This window comes from Molossus molossus, unplaced genomic scaffold, assembly GCF_014108415.1.
Source record: "Molossus molossus isolate mMolMol1 unplaced genomic scaffold, mMolMol1.p scaffold_m16_p_10, whole genome shotgun sequence".
Lineage (NCBI taxonomy): Eukaryota > Metazoa > Chordata > Mammalia > Chiroptera > Molossidae > Molossus > Molossus molossus.
In genome coordinates, this window is record NW_023425345.1 from 66,914,685 (window position 1) to 66,928,374 (window position 13,690).

Sequence of the window (13,690 nt, forward strand, 5' to 3'; positions counted from 1 at the left end):
TTGACTAGAATTGAACCCGCGACTCATTGGTCCTGGGGCTGATGCTCTAACCACTGAGAAAAGCCAGCCAGAGCACCATGTTTGAAGAATGTGCAGAGAACTTTTAGAATTGAAATATGTAATCACTGACACTTTAATCTAAATGAATAAGTTAACAATAGAGTAGACTTAACTAAGAAAAATTAGTAAACTGGAGGTCAGAGCTAAAGAAATTACCCAGGATGTAGAATAAAGAGGCAAGGAATTAGAAAATATGAAAAAGTAATTAAGAAACATGGAGAGCCCTGGCCGGTTTGGCTCAGTGGTTGGAACGTCGGCCTGCGGTACAGAGAGACCCGGGTTCGGTTCCCGCTAAGGGCACGTACCTCGGTTGCAGTTTGTCCCCGGCCCTGGTTGGTCGTGCGGGTGGCAGCCACTTGATGTGTCCCTTTCACGTCGATGTTTCTCTCTCTGTCTCCTCCTCTCTCTCCCTCCCGCTCTGTCTGAACAAAAAATGGAAAAATGTCCTCGGGTGAGGATAAAAAAAACAAACAAACAAACAAACAAAAAAGAAACATGGAGAGCAGGATCAGAAATACTTATTTATGTATAACTGGAATCTGAGGAAAAAAGAGAATAGAGAAAATTAAAGAGAGGCAACATTTGAAGATATAAAAGTTGATAATTTCCAGAAACTGATGGAAGAGACAAATCTAGACATATAAGAAAAATTTTGTATACTAAGCTGAATTAAGGAGAAAAAATGTAGTGGAGTTGAAAAATTCTAAGAAAAAAGAGACAATATTAAAAGCACCCATAGAAAGGGGGAGGCTGCCTACAAGAGAGTCAAAATTAGGACAACTACAAAGGAATAAATAATATGTTCAAAGTGCTGAGAAAAAAATAACTGTCAAATTAAAATTGTGTACCAATACAACCAACTTTAAAAAATAAGAGTAATAAAAACTTTTTAGATAAATAAAAAAGAGACAGAATTTACCGTCAAAGAACATTGACCAAAAAAACTCCCAAGTGGTGAATTTTCAGGAACAAGGGAAATAGCCTCAGGAGAAAATATGGGGAAGCAAGAGAGAATTGTGAGAAGCTAAATCTGTAAACATGTAAGCAAGACATCAGTATCTCCATGCAGTCATATAGACAAAAATAATATATATACTGTGAGATGAACAATTAACAGAATTAAAATTATGTAACAAGAATATCTAAGTTGGGAAGTGAATGATCAATGTTAGAGTAAAGTTGAATTATTCAGATATTGAAAAATTTAGATGTTATTAAGTTAAATATGTATCATAAATTCCAAGGGTAACATTTTTTAAAAAGAGACTATGACTTCCAAACTAATAAAAAAATAAATAAATGAAGGTGGTGGTGGGGGGACAAATAACAAAAATCAATTCAAAGAGAAAAAAAGAGCATAAATAAGCAGGAAAAGTAGAAAGCGTAAAGTAAAATGGCATGAACAAATCCAAAAACAGCAATAATTCTAACTTATGTATGAAACCAGTTAAAAGAGATTGTGAGGCTGGATTTTAAAAAAGAAAAAATACACTATATACTGTTTAAAAGAAACCCACTAAAAAATCATTTAATGGCAAGGTTAAATGTGAAAGGTAAATAAGAATGAATATGCACCAAATAATAAAAGGTAGAGTTGCTATTATTTTTTTTTACCAAACAAATCAACAAACTAATCAAAACTACTGTTTAGGATATAGAGGATCACTATGTATTGATAATGTTTAACTCACCTGGCAGAAATAATTATTCTAAACCTATATCACCAAAAATAAGGCCCAAAGTATAAAATTTCAAAAAGACAGAACTACAGGGAGATACTGACTAATCTGCAATTATACTGAAAGATTTCGGACTATCTTTGTCAATTATTGTAGGTCAAGCAGACAAAAAATTAGTGAAAATATAAAAATATTGAATGATGCAATAAATAAATACATAACAGAATTAACAATTAGAGTGTATATGTTTTTCTCAAACACACATGGAACAGTTATAAAAAATTGGCCACATTCCAGGCAATAAAACACACCTCAGCAAATTTTAAAGAATAACTATCAGGCAGGCTTTGCTTTCAGACCACAATGAAATTAAAATAAAAATAATAAAAAATATAAATGAGAAATCACACTTGTAAAGAATTCATAAATCAAAAAGGCAATCATAATGGACATTTTTAAAATAAAAGTTAATAATAATGAACCTATTACATGTAAAAACAAAAATTTGTAGGGCACAAATAAAATACTATTTTGAGGAAAGTTACAGTGTTAAATTCTTATAGTAGAAAAAAAGAAAGAAAATTATTAAGTTAAGCATCCAATTTAAGGAGTTAGGAAAAAAATAATAAAGTAGAATGAAAGAGATAATGCAAAATAAGCACCAGAATGGAGTAAACAGAAAACAAAGATACAATACAGAGGCTCAACAAAACTAAAACTTGGTTGTTTCGAAAGTAAAATAAAACAAACACATTTTTGGCTATCTTAGTCAAGAAAAAGAGAAGGCACAATTAAAATGTAATAGTAATAAAAGGGGCACTTAAATAGAGACATGGCGGACAATAAAAACTGTTAGTGAATATTATGAACAACTTGATGTCTATAAATTTTAAAACATAGTCACAACGAACAAAATCTTAGAAAAATTAAGCCTAATAAAAATAAAATCGAGAAGAAGTAAGAAAGTCTGAAAAGTGTTATAACCACTGAAGAAATAAAATCGGTAGTTAAAATAATCCCACAAAGAAAACATGAGGCCCAAATGTTATTACAGGTGAAGTCGACCAAACTACCACAGAACAAATCATTCCAATCTCATGCAAACTCTTCTGGAGAACAGAAGAGAAAATGCCCTAACTAACTGGATGAGATCTGTACACTGTAACGCCAAAGTCAGCTAAGGACAGAATGAAGAGGAAAATTACGGGGTACTCTCACTCATGAACCCAAACGCCAAAATCTCACCCAAAAAACTGAGGAACCAGTTCTACCAAGTTGATCTTAGATACAAAAGACTGTTTAACACTAAAAACCTATGCTTGTAAATTGCCAAAATAACGTATTAAAAACTAAAATTGATAACATTTTTAATAGATGCCGAAATGCATTGAATAAAATTCAACACTCATTCGTGATTTTTAAAAATCTGCTACCAAACAAAGGATAGAAGGGAATATCCTTAACTTGATAATCTCCAAAACCTACAACAACATTCTTAGAGGTGAAAAGTAAGAAATATTTTCCTAAAAATCAGGACTGAGACAGAGATTTCTGCTAACATTATGATGTTCAATCACATACTGGGCATCCTTGCCAACACAGTAAAGTAAGAAATAAAGAGGTGGTAACCATGGAAGAAAAAATTGATAACTTTGATTATATTAAAATTAAAAATTGCTGTTCACCGAGACAAAGTATAAAAGTCCCCATTTTTAAAAAAAAAAAAAAAAGTGAAATGATAAGAAACAAACTGGGAGAAAGACTGCCACGTGTATATTTAAAAAAAAAAAGATTAATATCCAAAATGCAGAAAGAACACCTACAAGTAAATCGTTTTAAAAAGTGGAAACTGGCCAAACATCATGGATAAAGAGCCTTTCCACAGCAGAAAGAACACACATGGAAATCCCAGGGAACAACTGCATAGGAGACGTTAGTATTGAGGGAACTTCACATCAAACCTGTGACGTACACATAGTAGACTGGCAAAAAGAAAAGTCCAATCACACAAACTATTGACCAGGATTCAGAAATTTCTATATATTGCTAGTGAAAGTATAAATCGGTACAACCATTTTGGAAAAGGATTTTGTCATTTTCACGTACAATGGAAAACGCACGTACACGGTGACCCAGCGACGTCATCCCTGGAGCTGTCCTCTGGAGAAGGGTTCTTGCACTTTATGGCAGATAAAATAATGGCTCCTCCCCGAAAATGTCCATGTCCTAATTCCCAAGACCTATGGATATGCTACCTTTTCTGGCAAAAGGGACTTTGCAGATGTGATGGAGGTTAAGGACCTTGAGACAGAGAAATTTTCCTAAATTATCTGGATGAGCCCGGTGTAATCACAAGAATCCTTAAGAGCTGAGAACTTTTCCCAGAAGCTGTGGTCACAGAAATGACACGTGAGAAGGATTTGATGCCAGGCTGCTGGTTCTAAAAGAAAGATGTGCAGGGACCAAAGGGAGGCCAGGGGGAGCTCGAAAAGGCGAGAAAGTGGGTTCTCCCCTAGAACCTCCAGACAGGAACACAGCCCTGTGAAACCTTCATCTTAACCCGGTGAGTCCCCTGTTGGACTTCTGAACCGCAGAACTAGAAGATAATAAATGTGTTGTTTTTGTGGTAATTTGTTATGACAGCACACACATGTATACCAGGATGTACATAAAAGAAAGTCTCATACAATACTGTATGTCCTAACAAAAAACTGGAAACAATCCAAATGTCCATTTGCAGAAAAATCCATTTTAAAAATTATAGTATACCACACAAAAGAATAGTACACAGCAGTAAAAGGAGTGAGACATGGTTACAAACAAGAAGATAAATGATCAGAGATTTAAGTGAAAAATAAAAAGTCACAGAGGACAACGGACAGCATGATACCATTTTTATGAAGCACAAAGCTAAGCAAAGCTAGACAATATGTTGTTTATGTTACTTAACTTGTGATCCGGTTTTGTTTTAATCCTCACCAGAGGATATTTTTCCATTGATGTTCAGACAGAGTGGGAGGGAGGGGAGAGAAACATCGATGTGAGAGAGACACACCGATGGGCCGCCTCCCGCATGACCCCAACCAGGGCCGGGGATTGAGCCGCAACTGAAGCATGTGCCCTCGACCAGAATCAAACCCATAACCCTTCGGTCCGAGGGCCGACGCTCTAATCACTAAGCCAAACCAGCCAGGGCCAGTGATTTTTTTAAATAAAATAAGATGAAAACAAACAGAAAATTCGAGCGGAAGGGGAAAGGGATTGAGGAAAAGCACAGAGATAAAATTCAAAGGCGTTACTCTTAAATGGGGTGATGGGTAAATGAGTGTACATCTTAATATTATACTCCAGAACTTACCAATGTATTAATTACATCATCTGTTTGTATTGAATATTACCTTATAAACTGTAATATACAGATGTCTGTATAATGACAGTTACACTCCCAAACCCCCTCCCCACCTGCTGCAGCCAGGTGACTCTCCCACCTCCAGCTCCAATGCAGGGAGAGGTACATTCTAGAGAAGTTGCACCAGACTGACTCTGGATTCAGAGACAGAGATTGGGTGACCTTTCTCTAGAAGAACTATATCACCAAAGAGGAAAAAGAAAAAAGGACAACACCGTCCTTCCTTCCACCCTAAAACCTGTCAGGCACCCAACTCCCCTCTGGCACAATCATTAGTTCAGTGTTTCACTCACTGAACCTGGGCAGCCAGGGACAAGCAGGATCCTGAGAAAAACCTCCTCACAGAAGGCAGGGGCCAAGGCAAACAGAAAAGAAACTCATGGAGTATAGAAGTAAAATATCTTAAAATTATCATTGATTTTCTTAAGTCCTCATTTTTAGAGGAATGAGAAGACACTGATTATCTTTAGAAAATGAGAAGTATAAGAAGTGCGTGCTGTAAAAACAAAACAACCAGCAAATAGAGCTCTTGGAAATGAAAAGATATATGTATGTGAAAGATCAAAAAAATTCAGTAAAATTGCCCTGGCCGGTTTGGCTCAGTGGTTAAAGCATCGGCCTGCGGTCCTGAGAGACCCGGGTTCGGTTCCCGCTAAGGGCGCGTACCTCGGTTGCAGTTTGTCCCCAGCTCTGGTCAGTCGTGTGGGTGGCAGCCACTCGATGTGTCCCTTTCACATCGATGTTTCTCTCTCTCTCTCTGTTCCTCTCTCTCCCTCCCACTCTACCTGAACAAAAAATGGAAAAATGTCCTCGGGTGAGGATTTAAAAAAAAAAAAAAAAAATTCAGTAAAATCATTGTGGAAAAAAAAAAAGTGAGAGCATTTTCTAGAAAGGAGAACAAAAGATGACGTGATAAAAAATTTATTTGTCAAATCAATCCAACAAGTGCAGTATCTGACTCATAGAAATTACAAAAAGGAAAAACAAATAAAACAAAGGCTACAAACAATGGAATAAAGAGAACATTTCTCAGAGTGACAGTGTTGCTGGACAGGGACTGTCCCAGAGTGGGTCTGCCTCCGGCCAGCTGGTAGTGAGTGGTTCTTGACTTTGTGTGGGAAAGATTTCACGCAACAAGTCCCGCTGATTTGGATGGCACGTTTGTTAAAGCTGAGAACAGGGAAACAAAGGAAGGTCTTAGGGTAGAAGCAGCAACAGAAGCGCGCCTAGGTGGTTCCCTGCTTTGGCTCCCTAGAAGCGTTACCGGAAAGAAGTGAGTCACGGAGGGGTTGCTGTTAGCTCACTGGGAAGTCAGAGAAAAGGGGGGCCTTGGATATAGGATGGGGAGGTCAGCCCAGGATAAGCTGCCACTGCCCACTGCTCCCCTGGTTGCAAGTCTCATGGGGACCCTTAGAGTGTAGGAGGAAGTAAAGGTTCATGCCCTGGAAGGAAGGCTGCACTGAGTCTTTGTCCCTAGGGCTTTGTTAAATCCCTTTTCTGTGGGCAAGAGTCTCAGGGGAGGATTTCAGCAGAATATTCATCAGCTTTCTAGGTGCATTTTTAATATGTTAGTGCATCAAAATGAGCATACAGGGGAGTTTGGGATTAGTCTTTGGTCTGCTTTATTGTTTCACTTTTATGTTGGGTCTGTCTGGCTTTCATGGGGTTTTTGTTACTTGTTCCCCTGACTTCATCTGTCCTTGGATTTAGCTGGCACAAATGGCATTAATTGGGTCTCTGGCCTCTATTTTCCCAGGTCAGGGTGATTTAAGCTGTGTATTCTCTGGTTAGAGAGGAGAGGTATAAACCATTTGCTCTAGTGTCCTTGGTTAGGGAAGATACATTCTTATGATTCACTAGTTGGCTGTAAGTTGTTCAAATTGTTTGGCCGTGTTGAATTTCCTTTTCTTTTTTTTTTTTTTTTCCTTTTTTTTTTTTTATCTTTATTGTTGAATGTATTACAGATGTTCCTCATTTTTCCCCATTGACCCCCTCCTCCCCACTCCCGCCCCCCTCCCGCCTTTTCCCACACTGCTGTCTGTGACCATTGGTTATGTATATAAGTTCTTTGGTTTATTTCTTCCCAACCCCCCAATCCCCTTCCCTTTGAGGTTTGTCAGTCTAGCAACCAATTTGTACTTCTTAATCCCTTCACCTTTTTCACCCATTCCCCCAACCCCCCTCCCATCTGGCAACCAACAAAATGTTCTCTGTATCTATGAGAATGTTTCTGTTCTGCCTGCCTGTTTATTTTGTTTGTAGCATTCAGTTGTTGATAGAAATGTATTCATTGCCATTTTGTTTGTTAATATATTTATCTTTTTATTCAAAAAGACCCTTCATCATTTCATATAATAATGGTTTGGTGGTGATGAACTCCTTTAACTTTTTCTTGTCTGGGAAAGTCTTTATATGGCCATCGATTCTAAATGACAGCTTTGCAGGATAGAGTAACCTTGGTTATAGGTTTTTGCTTTTCATCACTCTGAATATTTCTTGCCACTCCCTTCTGGCCTGCAAAGTTTCTTTTGAGAAATCAGCTGACTCTTATGGGGAACTCCCTTGTAGGTAACTAACTGCTTTTCTCTTGCTGCTTTTAAGATTCTCTCTTTGTCTTGAACCTTTTGCATTTTTATGATGATGTGTCTTGGTGTGGGCCTCTTGGGGTTCATCTTGTTTGGGAATCTCTGTGGACTTGTATGTCTGTTTCCTTCACCAAATTAGGGAAGTTTTCTGCCGTTATCGTTTCAAATAGGTTTTCGATGTCTTGTTCTCTGTCTTCTCCTTCTGACACCCCCAAGATGTGAATGTTGGCACGCTTGAGGTTGTCCCAGACGCTCCCTACAGTATCATCATTTTTTTTTATTCTTTTTTGTTTTTGCTGTTCTGATTGGGTGTTTTTTGCTTCCTTATATTCCAAATCGATGGTTTGCTTCTTGGCTTTACCTACTCTACTATTGAATCTGTGTAAATTATTCTTTATTTCAATTAGTGCCTCCTTCACTTCTGACTGTGCATCCTTCATTTCTGACTGGTCCTTTTTTATGCTCTTGAGGCCCTCACTAAGTTCACTGAGGTTCTCATTAAGTTCATTGAGCATCCTTATAAGCAGTATTTTGAACTCAGCATCTGTTAGGTTGCTTATCTCCATTTCACTTAGTTCTTTTTCTGGGGTTTTGTTCTGTTCTTTCATTTGGACCTGTTTCTTCGTCTCCTCATTTTGGCTGCCTCTCTGTGTTTGTTTCTGTGTATTACTTAACGAGAGGTATGGGGCAATCTGAGACCAGATGCTGCTTGTTTGAAAGAATTTAAAAAAACCTGAAGCAGGATCCAAGACAGGCCAATCCTACGGTTAAGCAACTGGCAACAGCTTGGGTGGGCCTGAAAGTTGGGTGGGGCGGGGCCTCAGGGAATCACCAGGGCAGGGCAACCAGTGTGAGCCAGGTTGCTGGAGTCCCAGATATGGCAGCTGTCTGGCGCCCCAGGGAAGGGCTCACCAAAGGAACAAAGGCCTTTGACTGCATGTCTGTCCAGGAGAAAGCCCCCTCTGCAGCCCTCGTTCCAGTGTGAAACAGCTCAGTTCTTCCCTGTATGTCTCTTGCGCCCCTCAAGTTGCCTCCCCTCCAAGCTGAGAGGGAGTGAGTCAGATCAGTCTGTGTGCGGGCCTTTTAAGAGGAGCTTCCTGAGGCTCCAGCTGCCTCAGCCTCCCTGAGCCTCAGTTCCCAGTGGTTTTCCAGCCAGAAATTATGGGGACTTCTCTTCTGGGCACTGGAACCCTGAGCTGGGTGCCTGGTGTGGGACGGGGGACCCCTCAGTCCTCAGGGAGGACCTTCCCAGCCGAGGTATCCTCCTGATTTTTATCCGCCATACGTGGGTGTGGGACCAGCCCGTCCGCCTCTGCCCCTCCTACCAGTCTGGATGCAGCTGCTGCTTTAATTCCGTAGTTGTAGGACTTCCATTCAGCTTGATTTCAGACGGTTTTGAATGATGGTTGTTCTGTAGTTTAGTTGTAACTTTGATGTGGTTGTGGGAGGACACAATACCGTGTTTACCTACCCGCCCTCTTGACCAGAAGTCCCCATGTTTCCCTATTCCACTTGCCCAGGAATTTTCCTAGCTTTCTACTATCCTGCCCCAAAAGGACACAAATCTCTAGATTGAAAGGCACACCAAATACCCAGCAAAAGGAATAGGGAAAGACCCTCCCTGGTGCATACCCTCTTTTCCAAACTCCAGTGGCGAAGAAATGCTCACATCCAAAGCACCAGAATCTCCACTGGCTATGTCAGTAGCCACTCTGGGAAACAGAAGTCAGCAAAGCAAACAGAATCTCCACGTTTGAAGGGGTAATTACTCTCACCCTGGATTCTAGACTCTTTCAAAATATTAATAAAGTTGAGAGCAGAGGAGAGTTATTTTCAAACACACCAAGTGTCAAAAGTTTAACCTTGCATGTGCCCGTTCATAGGAAACCAGGGATCTGGTCTACCACAATGTGGGCGGGCATAGATGAAGGGGTCCAGTAACAAAGAAAGCAGCACAGGAGAAAGGTGGCAGGAATCCTCAAGATAATGACAAAGTAAGGATCCTGGGCATTAGTGGTGCAAGTCTGGACAGACAGCAGTCCATACTGGAATTGTGTGTGTGTGTGTGTGTGCGTGTGTGTGTGTGTGTGTGCACATGTGTGTGATAGACTCCAGCATGGATATCCCTAGGAATAAAATGTAACTAATATATTATCTGACATATTTGAGAAAGTGGAAAACTATTTTGAAAGTTATTTTACAAAGCTGTTGGAAGATGTAGGAAGGCTTAACTAGGGAGTCAAACAAAAAAAATGAATAAATAAACAAGTGAAAACATGAGACAGTGATTAACCCAAGGAAACTCAGAAAAAAAGAACTGTAATAACACTGTAATACTTGGCTCAACAGTAAACAATTATTTTCATTGTTATAATAATGAAGACCCTAAAGGTGTATATAACCGAAAACTTTATAACTATGCTGGATGGATGAGGGGAGAGAAAAGAGAGATGTGAGAGAGTTCAAGTAGTAAGTCAGTAGATGATGTCTAAAATTAACGAATTAATAGATGGCAACATGCGATATTATTTCACAGCGCGAATCAAATGGAAGAAGGAACACAACAGGAAGGGTTAAAAGTGACTGTGGCCCTGGCCGGTTTGGCTCAGCGGTTAGAGCGTCGGCCTGCAGTCCTGAGAGACCCGGGTTCGGTTCCCGCTAAGGGCGCGTACCTCGGTTGCGGTTTGTCCCCGGCCCTGGTGGGTTGTGCAGGTGGCAACCACTCGATGTGTTCCTTTCACATCGATGTTTCTCTCTCTCTCTCTCTCTCTCTCTCTCTCTTACTCTCTCTCCCTCCCACTCTACCTGAACGAAGAATGGAAAAATGTCCTCGGGTGAGGATAAAAAAATAAAAAAAAGTGACTGTGTCTGGGGAGTAGGACAGATGGAAGGAAGGGTCAAGGCTCTTCTGTTATGTCTTTTAACACTGTTTTGCTTTTTAAATGTGTGCATATATGTCTTTCATTTAGAATATATTTTACAAAATATATCTTAGGCTAAGTCACACTAAAGCAACTGATGTTCAGAAGTATTTAGGAACTTTCTTAAGATGCTGACAGGGAAATGGGATGGCCAGGACGTACTGTGTCCCCTACTGGACTCTCCTGAGCCCCTGCCTGGCTCCACTGCACCATGTTTTCCTACGTGTCTCCCTTGGGTCCGGCCGGCTCAACCCAGTTCTAGGTGTGGTTATGGAACTTGCTTTTGCCAAAGGGACAGTCACAGATAACACCAGCAGAGGTCTGAAAACACATCTATGCATTCCTATTTTCTCTCAAACCCTGTCACCCCATGAGAACATGCTCAGGAGAGCCAGGGAAAGGGACGTGGCGGACATAGGCAGGAAAGCCAAGCTGTCCCAGCAGTGGCCACGTGCCGTAAGACATGTCACTCCGGCACAGAAAAGAGCCTCTCCTGAATCTCAAGTAAAACAATGAGACGGCAAGGCCCCACTCAAACTACTCTCACTCCTCTGCAGAGAAATAAAACACTTTCATTGCCAGTGTTTGTAACGTTTCAAATTGCAGCATAAATAAGTATTGTTTAACGTTTCTCTCATTTACCTAGACATTTACAACAGGCTATGAGAGTTTTCAGTGTTTTAACAAAAAATAAAACAACATTTTTTTTTGTTAATTCTTGCCCGAGGATATTTTTTCCATTGATTTTCAGAGAGTGGAAGGGAGAGAGGGAGAGAGAGAAACATTGACGTGAGAGAGACATCAATTGGTTGCCTCCTGCACGTGTCCCAACCAGGGCCAGGGATTAAACCTGCAACCCAGGTACTCGCCCTTGGCTGGGAATCAAATCTGTGACCCTTCGGTTCGAGGGCCGACACTCTAACCACTTAGGCACACTGGCCGGGAAGTAACCAACATTTTTAAGAATCACAGAACAATTGAAATGTTTCCAATTGACTATTAAGATTGCTGTACATGGTCTCATACTGCATAGTAAGTTTGGTGGTTTCACACTGCCATGCAAAGTAAGGACTGCTGGGTCTGATGTATGGACTGCTGCTGGCGCTGTCACTCAGGTCCCGGGTCCAGGCTCACATGTCACACAGAATGGTGCAGGAACGTGGGAGGTCTTTCCTACAGTGTTGACTAGTGGCACCTGCTCGAGAAGATTGATGGATAATCTATAGCTAAGGACATGAACCCTCAGAGAACTGACAAGTGTCTTAAGATAATTTCCATTACTAAAGTGCAGACTGAAAATAATAAAAATGTAAGCCCAAATGAGCCACAAGTAAGTGACAGAGATGCCCCTTCTGGTTAGAGCTCTATGTTAGCCATGTTAGGAGGGATACACAATAATCAGATCCATCAAGAAGTCAGCAGCCCTGGCCAGTTTGGCTCAGCGGTTAGAGTGTCAGCCCGTGGACCAAAGAGTCGTGGGTTTGATTCCGGTCAAGGGCACGTACCTCAGTTGCAGTTCATCCCCGGCCCTGGTCGGGGTCATGTGGGGGGCAGCCAGTCAATGTATCTCTCTTGCATCGATGTTTCTCTCTCCCTCCTCCACTCTATCTGAAGATAAATGGAAAAACTATCCTCAGGTGAGGATAAAAAAAAAAACAAAAAAGTCAGCAAAAAAATGTGAAGTGATTAGGATGAGTGTATGAAATATCAATTTATACCCACTGCTATTAACAGTGAACTTTTTCTAAAGATACATTGTACCTTGAGTTATAAGCAGCTAATAATATGATACCATCACAGTGAGCTCCTCATTTAGTTACCAAGTGCTCCGAACATGAAAACAAACTACAATTTTTCAGTGATGTTTAGCATCACATAATACTCAATACACTACTTTATCAACTTTCAATAAACTTCATGATGCATGTTAATAAACTATGAGACACCACATACAGATGGTTTTTCCGGCCCTGATGGAAGCACCCGAAGTACTGTGGAAAGAAGATGGTACAGAAAGTAAACGCCATTGGAGGATGCACAGGAAACATGAAGATGTAAAGAAACGAATAGCAGAACAAATTACGTAGAGCGGAGGCTTCCTCTGCAGGGGCAAGTATAGCTGTTTCCGTCACCTCTCAGCTTACAGTGTTTGCTAGATTTTGTTTCAATATTGAACTACTTTTCTATGAGACAATAAAGAGAAGATGGAAATAACAGCCCTGGCCACTGTGGCTCAACCGTTAGGATTGAGGGTTCAATTTCCTATCAAGGACACGTAGCTGGGGTGCAGGTTCAATCCCTGGCAGCGGTCAGGGCATGTACAGGAAGCAACCAGTCGATGTGTCTCTCTCATCAGTGTTTCTCCCTCTCCATCTCCCTCCCTCCCTTCCCCTCTGCCCAAACATCAGTGGAAAACTATCCTCGGGCAAGGATTAACAACAGCAACAACAAGATGGAAATAACAAATTTAATAAACATAATGTTTTATGGCAAACTCTGACCACCAATGCCATGGCCCTTTGACTAGTGCTGGGGAAGCCGGATTCCAGAGGTCACAGAGGAGCCCTGTGGGACGTGCAGGTCACCCCTTCACTCCGCACGCAGACGAGCCCCGCGCTGAGGCCGAAGCCAGAGGTGCTCCCGGACGCCACCGACGCGGTTCATGTAACAAACCTAAGACACGCAAATACGGGTGATCTTTATAATACCTTGCAGTGACACAGATAGTAGCCACGAAAACCTTTTACACTTGCTGTCTGTTTCATGGGAGGGTCATCAATCTTAAAGATGAGTTTATTTTTACATTCCAAATTTTCCAGCATTTTCTGTGATGACGAGCGTCTGTGAGCAGGCTATCGAACAACTGCCTTTGAAAAATACTCTCAGTCCATTCCTTTGAGGTAAAAGTGACATCTCAACAATGTCTTTTGAAAGAAATTCGGGTTCCGGAGGGAGCGTTTTGACAATGGGTATTTGGAACTGTTTCCATTTTTTGCATGATTGTCATTTTGCCAGTGTGTCTCTCTCACACTGATG